The sequence below is a fragment of the Danio rerio genome, chromosome 13 (assembly GCF_052040795.2).
Source record: "Danio rerio strain M-AB ecotype USA chromosome 13, GRCz13ab, whole genome shotgun sequence".
NCBI lineage: Eukaryota > Metazoa > Chordata > Actinopteri > Cypriniformes > Danionidae > Danio > Danio rerio.
Window position 1 is genome coordinate 10,393,210 of NC_141033.1, and position 24,014 is coordinate 10,417,223.

At 36.8% G+C, this 24,014-nt stretch overlaps 1 protein-coding gene across 23 annotated transcripts in view; it reads right to left on the reverse strand.

Moving 5' to 3' along the window:
• six3a (SIX homeobox 3a) overlaps positions 1-24,014 on the reverse strand; it is an 89,045-nt gene that overhangs the window by 13,047 nt on the left and 51,984 nt on the right. For 7 of the 23 annotated variants that reach the window (XM_087277481.1, XM_087277474.1, XM_087277465.1 and 4 more), the window contains one exon: positions 18,051-18,224. The gene's annotated coding sequence lies outside the window, so the exon portion shown is untranslated. Of the gene's footprint in view, positions 1-2,699; positions 2,906-4,207; positions 4,258-4,496; positions 4,603-18,050; positions 18,225-24,014 lie in introns of all 23 variants that reach the window. The other 16 variants (XM_087277478.1, XM_087277476.1, XM_087277472.1 and 13 more) reach the window with 3 other exon arrangements.

The following is a 24,014-nucleotide window of genomic DNA, read 5'->3' on the forward strand; positions in this document are numbered from 1 at the left end:
TTTATTCTAATATGAGTGTTTATACAAGAAGAATTCATCCATAATTCATGATTTTGTTTTTAAGTTGAAAAGCATTTTGTATTAATTTACCTATTACATTTTGTGTTTAATGTCAATGGCAAACTTTTGCTGCCACCTTTAAAAGAAGAACCGACACCAAATGACATCTTGTGTTGTGGAACATTTTTAAAAACCAAAGCTGATCTATGATTTGATTAGTAACTGGATTGAACTGGGTTTTCCCAAGCTTTTGTCCAAAGCTTCAGTTCAAAGCAAGAAACTCACAGTCTAACACTTAATCGCGGAGGCATTATCCAGCAAGTTTAACCACTTTCTTGTTGGGACTTCTCAAATGTCTTATTGCTTAATCATGTGGAAGTGACAACAGCCAAACCCTCTCTCTCTCTCTGTTCTCTCACTCTCTCTGTCATTCTATTTTCATTTCTTTGTAAGTTTGGGGAAGCTATTAAAGCAACAGTAAAAGGCTTCACAAATGACATTTGCTGACATTCAAGGAAGTGCATTTATCAGCCAAGTACAGTTCACCTTGGTGAATGAAATCCATTTGTGCCAGTGTCTGCCTGGTGGCCTCTCTTTCTCTCGTTTGCTCTTCCTTTCTCTCCCCTTCTCTCTCTCTCTTTCTCTCTCTAAATTGATGCCCAGCGAATGGGGAAATGGCGAGGTGGCGCACGGTGCGGCAGCTGCTCTCAAATGTCACGCTGGAAAATCTTTAATGGGCTAAGTGTAGCCTTTCCGGCCCCAACTTGTCAGGTAATCAGAAATCTCCGTGACTCCTCTCCCTCCTCTCTCCTCTTCCAACATTTCCAAGCTCCCCAGGGCCACATCCCAACATTAATTACACGTTATTCTGTTCGGAACTCTATCGCCATGAAACAGATAGACTGCTTTTAAAAGCCAAGACACTTGAGCAAAAATCTTCTCAGCCTGTTTATACATTTTTTTTTTATCTACAGAGATATGCTTATGTTCAACACTTGTTTCAAAGTCTTCCGCTGTCACTCTGAAAAACCTCAAAGTAATGGTCAAACAGAAATAAGTGGACTGTATTTTTTGTTTTTGTAAACTGACACGCTGACTTAATGCCAACACTGTGCTCATTAAAAGTTATGTTCGTTAATACATTTATTGATGATTTGTTCTGATTACAAATTGAATTGTAGTTTGCCTGTCTTTATATGTGTAACATGTCATGATTTGATCTGTTTTAGGACTCATGATTTATAACTACTGTATACAAACAATAAACAAGGTTATTTCCTGCATTAAAGTTGTTGACCGTGCATATATATGACAAAAAAAATGTATACCAAATAAAAAAAAAAAGAATGCTACAAACATTTTGTGTTTTGGTCAAAATTGTTTACATTTTGTTATTACATTTTGAGCATGACTGTGTGACTTATCATGAAATAGAGTAAAGTATTAAACTATAATTTGAAAACATTTTAGTAAACTCTTAAAAAAGCTTAAAGGTCCAAGCACCATACCAAACTATATGGGGGGACTAAACAAATGGTAATAATAAACATTTACAAAGCGATGTAAAGGGCCAGAAAGTGTTTAACAATGAAAGTGTGTGATATGACTAAAAAGTGGTCATAAACAAATATTTTCTCAATTCAAAAAAGTAGCCGTTTGCACCCAGAAACTGTATTCAATGTTACTGATGCATCATGACTTAACAAGTGAATAGGCATCCGTGATTCCATAAGGAACATTAAACAAACAACTTTTGAAAAAAGTAAATAAAAAAAAAAATAAAAAAAAAAAAATATTAAATAAATAAAATATTTAAAAATAAAATTATTAAATAAAGAAAATTAAATAAAAAAGAAAATTGTGGAAAAAAAGAGTTGTTTGGATTTTTTAAAATATTGTTCACAAATTGTTCTTTTAAAACTGTTCACTTTATAAGTGTGACGTCACACAAAGTGGCTTCTGGGTCAAAGCACCATATCACACTGTATGGGGAGACTAAACAAATGATGACAATAAACATTTACAAAGCGATGTAATACTTTCGAAAAGCACAATTACAATATATATATATATATATATATATATATATATATATATATATATATATATATATATATATATATATTCTCTGTCCGAGATGCTGCAAATCTAGAGACTGTTGTGTACACCATGATTTTATATAAGATTAATGATATTATGATTATGATATTACTAAAAAGTGGTCATAAATAAATATTTTCAAATGAGTTGCGGCTTGGATCCAGAAACAGTATTTCATATGTCACTGATATATCATGACTGAATAAGTGGATAGGCATCAGTGGTTCCATAAGAAACAATTGAAAAAACACCTTTGACAAAAAGTTGAAAAAAATATCATGTGAATAAATGTAAATAAAAGCTTGTTTGGATTTTTTAAATATTGTTCACACTAAGAAACAAATTATTCTTTTAAAACTGCAGACTGAAAAGCTATTTAAGGAACAATTGCATCATAGCAAAAACTATTTTAGAACCTTAAAATTAGAACCGTAAAAAAATATACTAATAAATTAAGTTTTTATTTTTCATTTCAATTGCGGATTCAGCTTTGCTTTTAGCTAATCATTTCTTACTTTTACTATAAAACTGCTGTATAACTCCAAGTGTCTTGAATTGCCTCTAGTTGAAGATCAGAACATGTAATCATGAGGACATACCTAGAATGCATCGGCTTCTGACAGAGCTGACCTTTTGTGTCAGTAATCTTTCCACAGAAGTAACACTATTTCCAACCCATTCAGGTACAAGATGGCTGATTAATCTTCTCCTATGGCCGTCTGGGTGAAGGTCCAGCAATTGTGACTCTTATTCTCAACCTCAAGGTGGTGCTGATGGGGAGAAAGGTGGTACTGTAGTGCGAGCACTGTAAATATGCACATAAGAGGAGTGAGTGTTAGACTTCCCAGCAAGCATTTTTTGTTTTTAAAAGATGTCGTATAGATGTCTAATAGACGTCTAAACATAGTCGTCTTGGCTAAAACAAGGCTAAATTTAGGCTGTCACTGGAAAATCTAATAGACTTCTAATAGAATGGGCTAAAACTAGTCATCAAATGAACAGAAATGGATGACTACACATATAAAGTCTGTTTAATCTGTCTATTTGATGACTAGTCTAGTTTTGGCCTATTCTTAGATTTCTATTAGATTTTCACTGACAGCCCGAGTTTAGCCTTGTTTTAGAAAAGCTGTCTATGTTTAGACGTCTATTAAACATAAATTGTTTGCTGGGTTAGGGCCCTGACACACATATAAAGTATAGTTGGAGATATTTTTTGTATTGTGATTTAATGTTGAAGAAACACAGCATAACATTCATGTGAAGAGGTTGTTGTCAGTGTCGCAAGAGTAACAAACACACACACAAACGACACAACTGCTGTCACTGAGGGACTGGACGGGCTATTTGGATATCTGCAAGCTACTCTCAATAGTGCATATCCACACATTTCTACTTGTAGCCTGTCTGAAAAGTGCTTTTCCGTGTTAAAAAAAAAAGTTTTTCCCTTTCAATAAACTCCCTTGACGCTGAGCTACTGCTGACAGAGCACTGTGTCTGGAAATCTCTCTCCGTTATGATATCATGCCATGAAAATAAAATGCCATGGAGTCACAGCCTTATCAGCGCACACTTCTGAATAAACCATGTACTGGGACAAAGCACGATCTACATTACAGCACAGCACAATCGTGCATTAACTCTGTGCTACTTTTAAATGTTTTTTAATCATAACTAATTAATTTAATACCATACAAAAGCACCAGGCCTGCAAAGAGGGTGGAGAACGGTGGCGAGATAAGATTTCTATGAAATAATTTTCGCTAATAGTGTCAGTGACTGTAGCACTTCACTGCCATCAAGGCTGCCTTGCTTTAAATGAGAGGACATGTAGTAATCATTATTCTTTAATTTTACTTCAAGGAGCACATAATTAATTCCTCATCTTGAACTTGGAGGGAAAAGCAGAATTCATTTAGTGCCATGCAAGATAATGGGAAATCGCCTGCTATGGTCTGTTGATGCTGGGCTATTGCCGTCCTGCTGTTACAAAGCAGACGCTGCCACAGCAACATTATAGAACTTGAGTACTTTATAAAAGTGGGTTCAAAAATGCTGTTAATGCACTGGATGGGGCATGAAAAATGAAGAATTAAAAAATACTGACCAGGATGGATTAAACCATGCTTGTGGAGTTTAAACTGGTGTCTTGGGGACCTGTTTGGGGGAATAGCAAATCTATATACTTAATCAATACAAAAATAAAATCATAAGTAAAAAAATAGACACATTTAAAATTATATAATTATAATAATTAGAAATTAATACACACACTATTATTGTATAACATTCAAATAAATGAGCTATAATTTGTTTTAAAAATGTTAATAAATAAAGAATAGATTACAATACACAAATAAAAAAAAAATTAAAATAATATTAAAATGAAATAGTACATTTTCCAGTGCTGGGTTGTGGCTGGAAGACCATCCACTGCATAAGACACATGCTGGATAAGTTGGCGCTTTATTCCGCTGTGGCATCCCCTGATTATTAAAGGGACTAAGCCGAAAAGAAAACGAAAAAATTTATGAAATAGTAAAAAAAAAAATCCAAACTACATATTTGAACCAGTTTATAATGTTTAAACAGATAACAAACGTAAACAAGATAACAAATATTTGTATTGCTTTTACTTAGGTTAATCAGTTTTAAACGTAATGTTTTAAGTTATACAAAGTCTAACTTAATATTTTAGTCAAGTTAAAAAATGTAAGTTGAGATGACTAGAAAAGTCAAAAAAGAAAAGACTAAAAAATTTAAGACAGCAACATTTTTTTACAGTGTAATTACCCTAATTTGCCTAATTAACCAAGTTAAGCTTATAAATAAAACGACACTTTAAGCTGAATACTAGTATCTTAAAAATATCTAGGAAAATCAGCTATTAGAAATTAGCTATAAAAATGTGTTGAAAAAAATCTTTCCGTTAAACAGAAATTGGAGAACAATATACAGGGGGACTAATATATATATATATATATATATATATATATATATATATATATATATATATATATATATATATATATATATATATATATATATATCTTCCATTTGCATTAAAAAAAGGAAATGTAAACCTTTTCAATGTAAATGTAAGATATATATTTTTGACCTTTCTAAAACACCAACGCAACAAAAAAAATTACAGAGGGTCAGAAAGAACTACATCAGAAAGTCCCGTACTGTGATATCCCATCTTTCTCACGCACAACTGATAGGCTGTAGTTAAATTATAGTGTAGAGTTGGTGACACAAGAATGAATGCTGTCAGTTGTAATACAACACTGAGATCAAAGGTTTAGCAGGCTAACAGTCAGTACAAATCTTCATTATTGTCTTAAAAGACGATGACGAAGATGCAGGTGTTAAAAAACATTAACACCTTCATTGTCTCCGCCTGATTCTGCCAGAGATTTTGTTACACATTAAATAACTGGAGAATCCCTCATGACAACAGCTTACTGACCCCGACAATGTTAAGCATCCAAATGAGATGTTAAGAATGAACATTTGAAAATATTTGTGTATGACACAGAAGAATGCTTAGTGCTTAATCTGACTTGGAATGTGACACACACACACACACACACACACACACACACACACACACACACACACACACACACACACACACACACACACACACACACACACACACACACACACACACACACACAAAGTTCCCAGGGAATATTAACAGGATAGTTTCCTGCGAGAGCTGTCAATCTGAATTGAAAACCAAGTCTGAACAGGGTTGTGTGATATGTGTGTGTTTGCAAAAGCTGATCTGAGCCTGCGCACAAGATAAAGCACTAAGTGTGTGAGGTGAGGGTTTCATTAATATTTTGACACACACAGGTGCCCTGAATTGAGGAAATTAGAGAAGCCTTGTGTTTGTGCGTGTGCACTCAGAATAAGAAACCAACGTGCCTGGGCAAAGGAATTGGGTGTTCTGCTTTTAGCATCTCTTAATGCACAAAGGCCACGGATTGAGTTTCATCTGTCTCCAGTTTACACAGGCACTAATGAGCAGGCGTGAAATTGGCCGCGATTAACTTCTAAGCACACAGCCTGTTGGAGTGAGGCCTCAGGCCCTGCCTGAAGCCTGACCGCCATCGTACTTCACCACGGAGAGGCATCAGCAATATGAATGATAATCTGACAGACTGACACTTTCGCTAGGATCAACGAGAAGGTTGAAGAATCACTTTTAAAGCCCTCTGTAACACGATCAACCCTTCTATCGGCATATAACCAGCACACAACATCATTGCTATCATTTTCTCCACTAATGATGGTTATGCGGGCGAGCGCGCATTGATGCCCGTGGGCTGATTGTGTAAATGAAACAGAAAACGTACAAATTACATTGTCAATTCACATTTAAGCAGGTAATGCCGCCCATTCATTGCACTGGCTCGCGTCTCTCTAGTAATCTGTGACAGAACGACACGTCGACGGTCTGCTAGAGGAAAAACACAGCGACAGGCAGCAGCAGTGCCTCGACTAGGCTACACCAGAGAAGAGACACGCTACGACATGAAAAATTCATCGCCCCTGCCTGCTAAATCACTGGGCTGTTTTAATTTACGCAGGAAAGAGGCCGTGTCGAAGGCCAGTTGCTGTTCTAATTAAACCGATACAACTCTCAGAATTGGCGCGCTCGTCTCGGCGGCGGCTGTCATCGCCCGCCTCGCGCATCTTCAGACTATTTGAAAATCAATTATCTCAACAAACCAGCTGTAAGGACTGCGTGCCAGCCACTTATTCCTGAAGTGAATAACTTATTTGAAATTCATTACGGCGCAGAAGGGACGGAAGTCGGGGGGTATTTATTTATTTATTTCCATTATTCATCGGCGTTCTTAAACAATACACAATCTCATTCTCATGGTCTCTTAACCTCCATGACTATTACATGATTTCACCAAGCTCACCTCCGTCATCGCCTCTGTCTGCAGTAACCTCGGCGGCTCTTTTCATTTATTTATTACATGCAAATCAAAGCACTCTTGGAGGTGCTCTCCCGTTTTGCATAAATACTGATGGGTGTTTGTTTGTGCCGGGTGGAGGGCGCTAAAGAGGAAGGGGGGTGCGCTGCTCAAAACATTATCTTTGCACCGTCAGATTGACCTAGCGTAAGAACCCGCTGCACATTTTGATGACATCCTTTTTTGTCACCTCTTTTGCAGGGTAGATGACAGGCCAGGGATGAGCTTCAAACCGCGCATGTATATGTGTATGTATGTAACAGGCCTGTGGAGTGTTTGTGTGTCAAGGACGTTAGCGGGGTGGACAGCTGATGGACACCAGCGTGGAGGAGATGTGATAGTGAGTTGATGCAATGTCACTCGTGCTCAGATCTAACCTGAGCTCTCCCTCCCCTACCTCTCTCTCTCTTTCCCAGTCCGTCCTGTGCCTCAGTTCCTCCCTCTACAACTGCTTTCTCCCTATCACACTCCGTTCCACACCCCCCTGCTGTATCTCTGTCTCCCTTAGCCTTGCTTTCCTTAAACCCTTCACACAGGATCAGGTCGCAGGCGTGAAGGGGGGGCCGAGAGAGAAAGAGAGAGAGCCAGAGAGCGCTTTATCAGCAAGTCTGCTTGATGGGTTTGTCAGCCGTGAGTCAAGCAGGGTCAGCCTGGTGACAGGAGGTGTCACTTCCCTGCATCACCGCCTTTTGTGCCACCAGCTGCAGTCTTGAGCACGCTTTTCACAGAACTGACTGGGGCTGTGCGCACAACATGTGTGTGTGTGTGTGTGCAGCGTGTGATCGAGATACTACTGCTTTTTCCATTTATTCCTCTGCCAGTGAAGTGAGGCTCTGCTGTAAGTGTGGTGTGCATAGAAAGAGCAGATTCTTGTTCTTCATTGAGACTGAAGAAGGTTATGGTGCCGCATGACCTAAGCCTGCACATGCATTTGTAGAATCTATTTGTTGTGTATATTGATCCAAGACACTAGATCCTATGTGTTAATTCAGCCTGCAATGTGCAGGTGATGGCAGCAAGCCTTTTCTGAAAATGATGTATCTTTGGCAGAATGTTTCTAGTTTTCTTTTCAATTTGTCAGTTTGTATGTGTTTATGGTATAAACATATAAATGGCATTGACTGTAAAACTATTTAAGGCAGCAACAATTACAGTATTACTGATTGAGCCTGAATTCCCAGATTTTTTTAATTAACAATGTTAAAATGCAAGCCTAATGAAGTACAAACATATTTAATTACGATTGAATTATCCCAGCCTGATCTAACCAGGAAACGTAAGTATTTTAAGTTTTGTCAGTTTAGTAGCTAATTCGTACGAATTGGTATGATTTTAAAAAAGGAGTAGCATTCGAATCCACCCTTAAACCCATTGGGGGATAAGCAAATTGTTCTAAATTGTATGAATGAGCTTGCACAAATTATGCATGTTCACACTAGCAACTACTCTGGCCCAATCCTAATTCTATATTTCTACCCCTACTCCTTGGCCCTTCAAACAGAGTGTGAAGGGGAAGGGCTTTAGAATTTACCCCTAAGAATTGGGACGCCACTACAGTCCTTGCACACATCATCATATGTCATTATGAGTTCTTGCTTCATATGAGATCAGACGATGGCTACTGCTGTAGTTATTCCAGTTGTGTAATTTTTTGGTATTTATCATCAGGAAATCACTGAAGGCAACGATATCATGTTATCATAACGATATAATGTGGCGATAAGTTTGTAACTGTACTGTGCATTACAAAGTAACCATATTCATCAATGTAAACACTAGAAAACATCATTACTATTATAGCAGACACTGTAAAAAGGTCATTCCCAGCCACTTTTCTGAAAGGGTATTTGAGAGTCATTGAGTGACAGAATGTTGTGGGACTGCTGTACAGGAGTTATGATTATGGATTTTAGATCGCTAAATTTAGCGATTTTTATTTTAGCGTTTTTTTTTTTTTAAAGCAGGATGATAAAACATGAACACGGTTATGAATGTGTTAAAACATAAGCTTGTTTGTTGTAAAAATTTGTAATAATGACAAAAAATACTAACTTGTGCATCTCCTGACTTCTGTCTGCAGCCGTACTGCTGTTGTGGCTGGTGTATTCTGGGAAATTTTCTTACCCCTAGGTTTTGAGTGTGGTCCTGAAAAATCTCCATTCGAAGGGCTCTCTATCCCTTCCCCTTAGTCCTACGCCTTTCTCAAGATAAAGAGAATGGGGACACCACTACCCCTTCACAAAAACGCGCAAAACAAGGGGGTAAGGGGAGGGGCTAAAGGCCCGTGCACACCGGAATGCTTTTTGCTCGCGTTTTCGGTTGTCATTTAACACCTTGTGACTAAATAAAAGGCACTAATGTGCTCGTCCACACCATTGTACAAAACACCAGGCGTAAAAGTGTAATTTTTAAAGAAACGTCTCATGCTCGTTTTTTTTTTTTGTTTTGAAACGCTGCGTTAAAACCTTCTCCACCAATCAGATTGGCATTTTTCTTCACGTGCACGGAGCTGCTGAAGTTACAGTAAACAGCACTTGAAGGCGCTGAAGCACAAAATTGTCAATGCGAGCGCACATTGAAGAAGATGCCCAGAGACGATATGAACGCAGAGCTGCTTATTGCACTAGTGAACAATAATCATTTCTTCATTGCTAGAGCACGAGCTGCTACTTGAACCACACATGCTTTTTCAAGTCGCCAGTAACTTTAACAAGCATGTTAACTTTCTCTCTTCTTCTTCTGTGTTACAAGCGGGTGTCAGAAGCTTAAAGTTGTGTAGCCCCTTCTAACATCAAGGTGTGATTTTGCATACTCTTCTGCTCAACACCAGTGAAAATAGCTTGGGTTTAAAACATGAAAAGTGTCTAGTAAAACGCTGACAGTAAACGCAAACGAAAAGCGTCCCGGTGTGTACGAGCCTTTAGGGGTAGAATTGAGATTGGGCCAATGTAGATACCTGTCGTTCTGGGTGGTGACCTGCTGCAAACGCGGGTCTGTGTAGGTATATACAGCATGGATACAACCGGCCTCTGAGAGAGCTGAGAGAGGATCACATGAGCTCTACTGGTGCTCCTATTGGCTGTCGCTCAAGAAAGTCGCTCTTCAAGTGCATAAAGTTGAAGGATTCTCAACTTAGTCGCATTGCTTGACATGTACAACTGGTTGTCAACGGCCGCTGACGCTTGCATAGACAGAGGTTGCCGGAAGTTGCTTGCTTTTAAAATGAATGGTCGCTTGTCGCTTTGCCATTGCAAGTGGCTCATAGTGTGAATGAGCCTTAAGCCACTAAATCAAAAAGTTATGAATTGTCTTTTGAGTTTGTGTTGTTTCATACTCTTATAGTTGATAAATAGGTGATGAAAGAGTCATATTGTGTAAAAACTCATCACAAATATCGTTCCGACAAGCTGAGAAAATACTAATACTTACAGTTGGTGGCCAGTGATATAACTACTAAACACACTCATGGTAGCTCTCGTCACTAACAGATTCAACAACATTAGATGTCATGTAATACCATACAGGACATAACTAATAAGAAGAAACGTTTCAACAAACCTCAAATGATTGTCACACATTAAGTGTCTCAGAATTCTTGGAATGTAAATTTTTGGATTCTCACTGTATTTAATAAAGAAAACTTCATGTTTACCAATTAACAATTAAAACCATAACATTTTTACAGTCTTTAATCATTAAAACCAGTATTTTTTTTTTTTTTTGTAGGTTGCTTTTGTTTTAGGGCTGCCAAAATTGTATAATAAACAATATTAGATTTTTTTTTTTACTTTAATTTGATTTCGAGCTTTAAATACTTTTGTAATTCAGCTTAACTTAATTGATTTCTTAGTTTGTTTCATTTTTCACTTAACTTTTTTTTTAGTTTACAAAAATTCTTTATTTTGATTGATTGATTCATTTTCTTTTTGGCTTAGTCCCTTCATTAATCTGGTGTTTCCACAGCGGAATGAATGGTCAACTTCTCCAGCCCATGCTTTACACAGCGGATGCCTTTTCAGCTGCAACCCAGCACCAGGAAACACCCATACACTCTCATTTATAAATATACACTATGAACAATTTAGTTTACCTAATTTACCTGTACAACATGTCTTTGGACTAGTGGGGGGAACCGGAGCACCCGGAGGAAACACAAACACGAGGAGAACGTGCAAATTCCATACAGAAATGCCAACTGACCCAGCCAAGGCCCAAACCAGTGACCTTCTTGCTTTTCTTGCCGTTTTCATTTTGATTTTCCATATAAATTTTTGGTTTAAAGGCTAGTACACAGACATATTGCAGGTAATTTACTCACACTGAGATGACCAGGTGAGATTTTTTCATGTTCCACAAAGTCACCCATGTTTGCATCAACATGAAGGAGAGGAAATGATGACTTATTTTGTATTTGCAGTTGAACTATCCCTTTGACAATGAGTGTGTTTGCATGCATGTTCTTAAGCCGATTATGCTTATTAAGCTGATATGTGTTATGTTATGTACATGCATTACCTGGATTTATTTTATTAGTTAAAGGTCAAAAACCTCAGAAAATCTGATCGGAACAGGTAGTTTTTTGCCTAATAGTTACCCAAGTGTTGCATTGCATAAAACCCCTTTATCGGCATTCATAATGAATTATTTCTGCTTTTCTGATTGTGCATGTGAGTAACAGTTCTCAGCATAAGCACACCCTGCACAAATCTATCTTTTAAAATCATATTTTTAATAGGAAGCTATACAATATTATATTTGTGCATATACATTAGATTAGTCAGTAATGAAGCCAAACCTGGAGCTTATCTAACAACTTACGATAACGTTACAAAAAGTAGTACACCCAAAGTTATTTGTTATCGAAAAATATTAAATACAAGTTTTAAAAAGAGGAAAAATCAAGAGAAGCCAAAAAAAAGTTGCAGAATTTTGCTTGAATTAAATTGTTTTATCTTTTAATTTCTAAATAAGTTTGGTGTATAAAATATTTTTTAATAAATGTATCTGTTTAATAAATCTGTTTTGTTTAAATCAGGGGTCACCAATCTCGGTCCTGGAGGGCCGGTGTCCCTGCAGGGTTTATCTCCAACTTGCCTCAACACACCTGCCTGGATGTTTCAAGTATACCTAGTAAGACCTTGATTAGCTTGTTCAGGTGTGTTTGATTAAGGTTGGAGCTAAAATCTGCAGGACACCGGCCCTCCAGGAACAAGTTTGGTGACCACTGGTTTAAATGAACCAAAATACATTGCTTACAGTATATCTACATTACAATATCTACTATTGCTTATATCTATATTCATTTTTTAAATGGGGTGTACTCAATTACAGTATGCTGAGCACTGTGCATGTAATACAGAAGTAAGAGTAGAAAACATGGCTATTAATCATCATACATGATTTCCATCATGACTACCCACTTCCACCAGTCCTTACTGTAGACATACATCCAGCTTGAGCGGGCACTTCTAGACTGGGTGGTAATATTTTAGACACTTCAAAGCTTTCTTGTCTAACTACAGCACAAAATCGTTGTCGACTCATGCAGCTAAAGCAGAATGATCAAAACATAAAATGTGTAACGAATGATAACGTTCAATAGCACAGTTTCAGACAGATTTCCATTCATCATTGTTTGAGCTATTGAAACTTCCTGTGTTTTGGCTGTGATATCACTGCCAGTGAGAAATTTAGCTTGCCTTGCAATCCCAAGTAAACGTGTTTTTCTGCATAGCCAGTTTACTGTTTTGCATGAAACACACAAAAAAAGTTTCTGAAATAATGCGATTTTTTGTAATTCTCTGCTTACTTTGTGCTCGTAAACACACTCGCTAACACCGATGTAAGGTATCCTGTAAGTGTGTACAGGGTTGTCGCTGCGGTGTCCATGGCGTGTTCTCAGTACAGTAATGTAAGATTAAGTAAAGGTGTTCTCTCATTCAGCCTCAGGCTAGGGGCTCACAGGAAATCAAAAAGCAGAGCAGAACGAAAATGGGGTCAAATTGCCTTTCAGCCGCCATAATCTTCAAATCGTTGGGAAATTACCTCAGGAGTAAGCGCTAGCAATTTGTTTCTATTCTGAGTAGTGGGATGAGAAGGCCACTTGAATTACTTAATTTCAGAATTTGACGAACACACAGACATGCTATGCACCACGTGTGCTCAGAAGCGCTGAAAGGGAGTTGTTTACATGCAAAAAGAGAATGGGAGCTGCAATCGATGGCCAGGCCATTACAGGATATGCTTAAATGTGGCAGAAACGTTTTAGCAATTTAGCAGTGTCCAGATTCTGCAGAAGGAATTATTTGATCAATATCATTGCTGGCTAATAGACAAGAGTAAATTATATGATCAATGCTGCTGCCCTGTGTGGGCAGGACAGTGATATATACCTTTGTACACAATTTGTCCTTGTGCATGCTTGTGCATGTATGTGGCCAGTACTATTTTGTGATGTCTCTTTTCAAGTATATTGTAGCTTAAATGTTCATTATAGTTAAATGGCATCATCGTTCAGACAACCTGCTGGATATAGCAGGGTATTGTGAATTTGTTCACTTGTGTGTTTTCCATTATTTCATCGCATATTCAGTGGCAGGGCTAGAACTGCTATTTCAGGGAGTCGACACAAACACACTGTAGGCTATATGGTGGAAAGATTTATGTAGAGAAAAAGAAATGTTTTTAAAGAAAGCTTAAGAGACACTGTTACATTGTAGTACCTGAACTGGCCAATTAAGACTACCAAATGTTAACCTGTGGAACACTCACAGCTAGCCCACTTCCCCATAGCTATTAGCTCACTAAATTCTATACTTGAGACTGGCTGTGTTTTCAGGTTAAGCTGAACTGAATCATTTTTACTTTAACTACAACTCGATCAGTATTCTATCACTACGTTCTTGTCGGCCTGACAGGCTTCAATGTTCCAATACATTAAATATTGTTTTGTCTTTTAATTCTCTTTTTCATCTACGTTAAGCATTGTAAAAATTCTATAGAAATAAAGATGAAATATGTGGTTTAAAGGGCACCTATGGTTAAACATTCGATTTTTCAAGCTGTTTGGACAGACATGTGTGTAGGTATAGTGTGTAGACCATCATATTAGGGTGATATACACACGCCCAGTCCTTTTTTTTTTTTTTTTTTCAATTTAACATCATGAAAACGGTGGACCAATTAAAGCAGTTTTAAGACCGACCACAACTTGACGTAGGAGTGTGGTCCCCCCACCCACCAATACTGTTTGTAAGGCACGCAATACCTCAGGTTGTTGTTTCACATCCGCCATTTTCAAAGCAATGAAAATGGTCAAAGCAATGTCACCAAAAAAACACCCTTGTTCTATTTTTTGATGCTCATTGGGCTCAACACAAGAGCCTTGATCGTCTTCCAGCTAATTAGCAAAAGAGATGTTACATTTAGCGGCCATTTGCTCTAAACATGCAATGAATGCAACGTATCAAGAGTCGGGCCATCAAAAACAGCTCTTTCTGCACACTCTCGAAAAAACACGATTGATTTCGGCTGGTGTATCAACAATCACCACACCACCACCACATCACCATGAAATTTTAACCTTACACACAATTGGTATAACTTTGTTTAGTTGCCACAGTTTTGATCCGTGCAGAAAAACGGTGTTGAGAAGCATTTACTATTAATTAACCGTGATGAATTACAGCACGGTTAATAGTGAAACCGGTTAATCATTGCATCCCTTTACGGCTGATGCATGCATCGTTACATAGCGCTGGAAAACTATACAAAAACACAAATGATTTTGTAACTACCACTCTGACACATGCTGGCACATTAAGAATATTGATTCCTCAACAGTAGTCTCTGCTTGGTCTGTGTTCGAATTGTACATGTAAGGCTAAATGCTGCTCCTCTCACTCATGTTGCTTCTCTCTGTCTGCCTGTCTGTTGCCATACACAAAGCGGGGGAGCTCTTGGTTCAACTTGGGCGGGAAGTCGAAAAACTAATTTTCATGTGAAGCAACACACCCCTAAAACAACAACCTGTGTACACGCCCCCAAAATTACACTTTTTAACGCAATATAATAAAAAAAAATCTGAACTGTGTTTTGAACTGAACCTACACTGGCACATTCAGAGGAATCATACTATTTTTATAAAATCTTAAAAATAAGGTAAAATAGGTGCCCTTTAAACTTGCATAATAAAATGTGAAATAAATGCCAATTCATTATACAGTTTGTTAAATATATATTGTATTTGCAGACAAGCAGAACCCACAGTTTGAACGCTATGCAAGAATTAAAAAGTTTCACATGACCATTTAAAATGGTTAAATATGGACAATGGACAAAGATTGTATGACTAAATTTCACACTCACACTCAAAAGCACAAAGTGTACTTATGCACTTTGTTCATGTACATTAGCCAGTCAATTAGTTGCACTTTTTGACTTCCTATTGGTTTCCTAAATTGTGAAACGATGGGCTTAAATGTTGACACCCTGTGGATAAACAAAAGCCCAACATGTACAGTATTTAATTCAATTCAATTTAGTGAAGTTCAATACAATTCAATTCAATTCAATTTAATTCAATTTAATTTAATTTAAATAATTCAATATGTTTCAAAGACTAAAAAATCTTTTTAAACAATGCACATACACTGTACACAAACCTGACACTTTGCAAAATTCTTGCGTTGATTACTTTGTCCATGAAATGTCACCACTAAACTGAACATTGTTTCACAGTCTAAAACAGAGATGGAACAACATCAACAACAAACTACTATTGACAACAGAGAGTGACAACTTCAGACTTTGCATGAAAAAAAAAAACATGAAAATACAGTTTAGATTTTCATTTGATTTAGTTGCTTTAGTTTGGCATTAAACTTATTTTTTAGTTATTGAGATCTGGAACACAATCTGGCAGCTTTCTGAACACAAGAAAACACCCTTGAGACAAACAAACGAATAAGAATGCACTTCATTGAAAACTAGTTTGGTACTTTTCCGAGATACATGTGTGTGTAGCAGATTATGGAAAAGCAGGCAAGGCATGTGTGTGAGAATTTAAAAATGCCCCAACCATTTTAGGTTTTTCATTGCAACATTTGACCGTGAGCTTGCTTGGGACAGTCTTTAAAGTGCATCTATGATGTCAATCATCTTTTTGAAGCTGTGTGTACAGAACTGTGTGTAGGTTGAGTGTGTCCACAGTCACATTGGGGTGACAAAGACAATAAGTCTCTTTTTTGAAATTTGCTAATGTTGATCCAAATCCTTTCCATTTTGAGGCCCACCACAACGTGACATAGGAGTGCGGTTTCCCGCGTATTAACATGTCTCCATAGTAACGCGTATAATCATATCAACAAGACACAAAAGACTTATCCTAAATCTTGAAAAAAGGGTAAAATAGGTGCCCTGAACAGTAGAACCTGAATCCCTGCTGCCCACTTAAAAAAAAACTCTCCAACTCTCCCACTCAAAAAGCAACAGAATACAATGCAGAGCATGCCATTATCGGTTTATTTGATGTTTTTTACATTAAAGAAGTGTGTATTCTTTGAGCAGGTAAAATTAAATGTACAGTTCATACATCTGACTGTGTATTTAATGACAAAACTGTATACATCTTAAGTCAAATTGAGGAGTGCTATGTCAATGCATCATGATGTTGAGTTGAACCAAATCAATGATATGATAATTATAATCGAACTAAAGTTTAAGACCAGTGAATGTTAAAATACCTTATGAATTATCGGGCTAATACCTATCGGGCATACCTAATGAACCTAAGGAATTTTCAAAAGGAATAGAGGATTTTCAGAAACACAGTAACTAAAAGGGCACACAGACATTAAAGTTTTATATTTAATCATCTAATCAAGTGAATATCAGAAAACAGAACAAAATAAAGAAAACGTAGTTCATGGTCCTCTTTAATATTAGTTACTATTTCATTATCTTGGGGGTGCAGAGCATTCACAGCTTATACCCCTGGCATAAATGATAACGCCAAAGAATACTTTGGGCTTGTCTTGCAAACTTAAGAAATGTTATGATTGCATGTTAACTTTCCCCTGATCTAGAATGATCTGTTTACGTGTCTCGCCTGTGGTTAGATATGCGGGAGTATGTTTAGTGATCTGAGATGACATGTTATGGACCCAGAATTTGCCAAAACAACTCTGTCTAAAATGTGCATGAGGCTCTGAGACATCACCCTCTCCAGCAATGAGTCGGTTTCGAGACAGAGGGAACATCTCTTCATTAGATGATGTCATCATTTCTTTTTTTCATTTTTTTTTGAGTTGAATTTATTTTTTTGATTGTTCACTTCTCATATTCATCACATGACAAAGCATGGTGTGCTAGCTAATGCTAAGCAAGTGAGACGAGAGAGTGAGAGAGAGAGAGGTCGCAGGAAGGAGGGAGCGAGTGGGAGAGTGACACAAAGAGAGCTTGTCATACTTGCTTAAGGATGAAATATTAAGTGTGCAGCCAGGTTGTAATTTTCTCCTGCAAGTGCAGAAAGGGTGTGGGGGAGGAATCACACCATGACTTTGCCTTTCATTCTCCAAGCTGCATATTACTATTTCAACAGCATTATTTTAATTACAGGTGCAATAAAAAGCAGAGCTGTTTAAAATCTGCTGTTCTACTTCTCATACACAGAACAATTAACTGATAAACTCAGTGCCACTGTCTAAACAAAAGACGTTAATAGAAACTTTGATCAAATCTTTCAGGTTTAGAAAAACATATATTTGCAATGCGTGTTGTACTTTTGATCAATTTAATACGCTGTGTTAATTTACTAATACATTTCTGCAATTTAAACAAACTGTAAATTATATTTGTGATGAACCTGCAGTGAAGTATTGTGCAGTGATTGGCATTGCCTGAAAAAAAATTCAGACTCAACGTCTGTCTATGTGTGTTTGTGTGATATTCTACCTCTTTTGGCAGAAGTGTGTGTGTGGAAGTTTTCCCCCTGATGTGATACAGATGGACAGGTGAGGATTTCATCTCGCTTTCAGTAGAAGTCAGGTCGCTGGCTCATCTCACTGTCTGTGTCTCTCTTCGGTGTCCTGGGAATAATAGACCCTTTCTGACCCCCTTTCATCATCCCTGAAACACACATACAAATGCATTTGTTTTCATGCTAGGGGATTTCTGCTTCTATTGTTTTATACTGAACTAAAATATTTTAGATCCCCATAAATAAGCACATGGCAGAAGCACAATAGTACAGTATGTGCACTCACACACTATAAGAGTTGATGAAGACTTAAAGAGACAATTGTTTTTTATTTATGCATTTATGTTAGCGCCCTGCATGGGCCTTATATCTAAGAGCCCGAGATGCCTAGGTTGTAGCCCTGCCCTTGTCCAAAAGGTTATTAAAATTTTTGGCCCTAGTCAGATCTCAATCCTGTCTCTTTTTTTTCCACCAAACAGCTTATACTGTTACAGCTATTAAAAAAGACCAACTTTCCATTAAATGCAAATCTGATGTTTTTTCATTTAGTTTTTTTTTATTAAAGTAATTTAGAGAGATGTTTGAAGTTTTTTTTTTTTAGTTTGTTTGTTTTTTAAAATGTAAGTTTTAGTTTAAGTAACATCAATATTTAAGTGGTGAGTGGTCCACAGTGAGTTTACCCAACCGATAAGTTGTGTAGTGTGCACCAGTCGGCTCATCATTTTAAGTTGTCACTATTTGAAAAGTTGCCTTTCTTCTAGCATTTTGGCCATCGCCATTTTTCTCTTTATTTTTTTTATTGCATGTGGCTGGAAATCTCTATGCGCAAGGCATCACTGGCACTTCCGGACTGCATGCATTGGATCTTACTAAACTTTTTGTGACTTTTTTTTTAAAGCAGGACGGAAGCCCGATATGCAAGCTAGCTATGACGTGAAAATTGGGCCAAAGTCTGGCCCAAGGGGCATAAAAAGTTGGGCCCTGCCGGGCTCGGGCTTAAATGCAGGGCTCTGATTTATGTATATTACAATAAAAACAAATCATTATTCTTTTTATAGATTTTTTGTTTATAATTCATTTATAGTTAACTTGTGCAGTAATTTATTTTAATATTTTTCACAGTAAATACTGTATGATTCCCTCTTTGCTTATAGACTTTCATATTTAAATAACAATTTTTTTTAAAGGATTTTCATGCTTTAAGGTTGAACATCAAGGTCTATGAAAAGTAAGTGCATATAAGATGTTAGACATTTTTTATTATTTTTATAAATGTTAACAGCATTTTTTCTGCAATATGTAAACATTTATATACTGTAAACTAGGAATGCTCCGATCAATTGGCCAGAGATTGGTATCAGCCGATAATCACATTTATGGTGTTGTTAATGAGTTTACACGCAAAGGAAGGGATGCTCATGAATTAGATAAAATACCGCGACGAGAGTGAATTAGAAAGAGAACAGATCACGAGAGGCTCAGTGATGTTCTGTCTGCAAGATTTGACAATATTGCAAGTTCACTAAAACCTGAATGAAAAAAAAAAAACTTAAAATGATATATTTTTACTTGAATATTTAATAATATACTTTTATAATATTCTTATTGCAATAAACAAATATGTGCTCATAGGTGTGCATTTTAACTTAATTGAGACACATTGAATTATTTTTCAATTAATTGCAATGTTTCAAAATTGCTTTTTTTTTTTTTTAAACCGGTTTCGTCTACAATGTTCTGGAAAGCTGCTTCAGACCATTACATGTCCATACTAAAAGGTTATAAGAGACAAGTTAAAGAGATTATATGCAGCATCCTTTATTTATTCTCTTAGGTAAGTTAAGATCCCCACTTTATATCATACTTAGGGGAAAATGTGCTTTATGCATTATAAAAATTTAAATATAAAAAGGAATCGGTGCTCGATTTCGGCTGCAAAAATCCTAACTGGAGAATCTTTACTGTAAACTTTCACCTGTTGCTTATATTTAAATAGTCTTTTTTAATTTAATACATTTTTATGATGTATGTATTTTCATGTTTTTAGCCTGCAATTATGGGTCTGAGACGAAGACAAAAGTAAAAATTAGGGTGAAAAACCATTTCAGAAATCCTACATAACTACAGCTCTGTGTTTTTTCAGGAAAGATTTATGAGATTATGCATTGGCCTGATTTTTGTGTATGTCATGTAAATGATCCCTGGCTGTGGAGATTTGCTTCATGCCTGCCGGTGATTATTTTAAGACAATCAAACATGATCCTTTCTTTGTAATCTTGTTTAAAGGAAGATTCAAAATGATTTGCGTCTCATATTCAATCCCGAGGAATAATGCTGTCATAAGCTTATGACACATCTTACATCACACTCTAGTGCTCCTTTAAGTGCAATAAATGTCTGTAGGTGGAGAAACAAATACATTACAATAATATTTTGAGTCCATTTGAGCTGAGTGATGTAAAATGTGTGATGGATCTCAAAAGCGGCCAACGGAGAGTGATGGAAGAGTTAAAAGGATGAGTAGGGTTAAGGAGATGTGTGTGTGTGCGTGTGTGTTTAAGCTTAACACCACTGATTAAATCAACTTCATTTCTCATTCAGTGGAGAGCTATAGGTTATCCTCATTCATCAGTGAAGCTGATAATCACAACAAAGGATGAAGGATGTGGACAGGACATTTGTACATGAAAATGAAACTATTCTCTCAGGTTTTTTTAACCCGTTTAATTTAACCATAAGCCTGCTATAAAAATTACAGAATTTAAGCACTACAATCAAAAAGATTCTCCAGCACAGTTTGTCTGTCATTAATTATAGTTGATGAGCAGTGGTTTAAACTAATCTCAAAGCCATTTAACATGCTTTTCCCACTGTCCTTGTAGGTAACAGAAAGGTTTCACAATTATGATTTAGAAAAGGGTTTACCACGCTTTTTTATCGAATTTACTCCAGATCAGAATTAGCAACTTATTCGTGCAGGTAACGGGACATTATGGTGTCAAATTATGTGTAGAGAAACAATGAGGTGTAAAAATATTTCTGTTGAATTAAATTATTCAGGTGTTTTGGATAGTCAGTTGTGTCAAAAAATGTGTCAGTTGTAAGAAGGAAAAAAAATGAAGAGAAGTTTCAGAAGTGGCGAGGAACAAACGTCATAAATTGACAAAAGTAAAAAAAAAAACTTGAGGGAAACTTCGTACAGTCCAAAACGTAGGCCTATATCCAAGTTAGAACGTCAACCTAAATATGAAGTCAGTCACGCTGGATATTATGGCTTAAAATTTCTAATAGGGATGATTAAATGGTTATAATATAACGTTATAAAAGTATGTTTAAAAATGTAATTAACCAAATACATACAAAATGTATATACAATCTACTTTAATTTTGAAATTACAGTTATTTTAATTCGAGTCACTCCGATTTTCTATTTGTTGCAGATTTCACAGGATACAAATTTTTGGCCAGAGTTCAAGGTGAAAAAATACTACTCAAAAGTAAGGTAGTAGTGTGGTTTATCATCTTTACTGTCCTAACTAATAGTAGTCTATTACATAGCCTATTTTACTATTAATTTCTGCAACTTTTGTAAAGTGATTCAAATGATAAAATGGCAAAAAAAAAAATTATTAAAAGTTTTTGGGTACACTTAAAAAAAAAACAATATCTTTAAAACAGAAAAGGTACTTTCATGGACATTTAACTCAATACAATGCTTAACTGTATACACAAACTGACCACTTTATTAGGTACACCGTACTAGTATCAGGTTGGCCCACTTTTGCTTTGGGAATTTTAGAACACATCTCAAAGCTGCTCTATTGGATTGAAATCTGGTCACTGTAGAGGTCATTCGAGTACAGTGAACTCGTCATGTTCAAGAAACAAGTCTGAGATGATTCTCGCTTTATGACATGGCACGTTATCCTGCTGGAAGTAGCCATCAGAAGATGAGTACACTGTGGTCATAAAGGGATGGACATGGTCAGCAACAATCCTCAGGTAGGCTGTGGTGTTGACACATTGCTCAATTGGTAAAAATGGGCCCAAAGTGGGACAAAAAATATCCTCCACACCATTACACCACCATCACAAGCCTGAACCATTGATACAAGGTAGGATAAATCTATGCAGTCTGGCCATTCTCTGACCTCTGTCATCAACAAGGCTTTTGCGTCTGGAACTGCCACTCACTAGATATTTTCTCTTTTTCAGACCATTCTCTGTAAACCCTAGAGATGATTGTGCGTGAAAATCTTAGTAAATCAACATATTCTAACATACTCAGACCAACCCGTCTGGCACCAACAACCATGCCACATTCAGAGTCACTTAAAACACTTAAAAGTTTTTAACTGCAGCAGACCATCTTTACTATGTCTACATGCCTAAATGCATTGAGTCGCGGCCATGTGATTGCCTGATTTTAAATTTGCGTTATTGAGCAGTTAGACTGGTGTGCCTAATAAAGTGGGCAGTGAGTGTTCATTACGGCTACTACAAAACACCAGTGAACAAAGCAGAATTTTACAACTTATTAACATTAACATAAATTAACCAACTTCAAACAGTTGTTCATGTGCAGCTTGAACTTATCAAAAAATAGACAAATCATTTATCACAATTTTTATAGGCTATTACTTTAACTAATAAAACATTCACAAATATATCTACATTTTAAAATGCTCAAAAGAGTTATCATGACATCATTGTCACATCAAATTTCAGCAGCAAATCATCAGCTTTTAGCAACTGAATTATCCCTGTATTATGCAAAAAAAAGAACATAAATGCCTAATGCAGACTTTGCTATGTGTGAATATGGAAAGTGTTATAAAAGAGGTGCGCTAAAGGAGTGCTCTTATCATCCCTCAATCTTTGCCTCTATTTTCTCTCCCTCGCTCTCTTCTTCTGTCTTCTGTGCAGATGAAATATCGCTATTGTTTATGCTGCAGATTAGAATGAAATTGGGCCGAAACTGGTTGTTCTGAGGAGATGGAGATAAGGCAGAGGATTTGTATGGGGCCATGTGCAGGAGCCTCTTATCGGGGCCCCTGCCACAGGCACCATATGAAGTTGTTCATGCTAATTAGCCCTGGCAGGAGCCCAGTCTTCGGCATGACGGCAATTCCGCGAGGCCCCCACACAAACACTCGTAAATACACATCCTGTTCATTATCATGACTTTTATCCTTTTTCCTTTCCGTGATATGATAAGAAATTTAATTACGAAAATTTACATTTCACAGCAATACGTCTGCATAAACAAATAGTTTTCATCAATGCCATTTTTAAAAGCGAATGTTTGACTTTTTTTCCACCAAGACATTCCACAGCTTGATGCACATTCGCCTAAAATCGAGTGTGAAATAATGTTTGCTCGGGTCTTTGATAAAGACTTATTCATTTGATGACACAGTATTTGCAACACATTAATTGATTAACCTCCTCAGATGATTCCTTTGTCGCCATTAGACACGTGTGTTGTTTCCCAATTTCGGAGTACAGTCTAGTTTATTAACACTCTCACCTTGACACATCTTGCCTCATGTGAGCACCCACTAGAGTCATCTGACCTTTGCAGAAAAATGGAGTGGTTTTCAATATGTGCGGACCCCAAGGACTCCTATTTGTGCTTGTAAATTACATGTATTAGGCATTTTACACGTCTCTGAGCTTTTGTGTGTGTGTGTGTGTGTGTGTGTGTGTGCGGATGTGTGTTTTATCCTGAGTGCTTTTGGATGGACCGAAGAGCCCCCATTTCGAAAATATACCATTTCTTTGGTAACGGCAAGAAATGTGAAGCATCTAATACATTTATCAATGCATTATATTAAAGACTGGAGGATAGTGTTATTTATTCGATAATATACAAGTCAAATGTTAATCGCTTTACTTATTAGCTCATCTTCTGATAGGTCAATGCCATGCCAACTGGC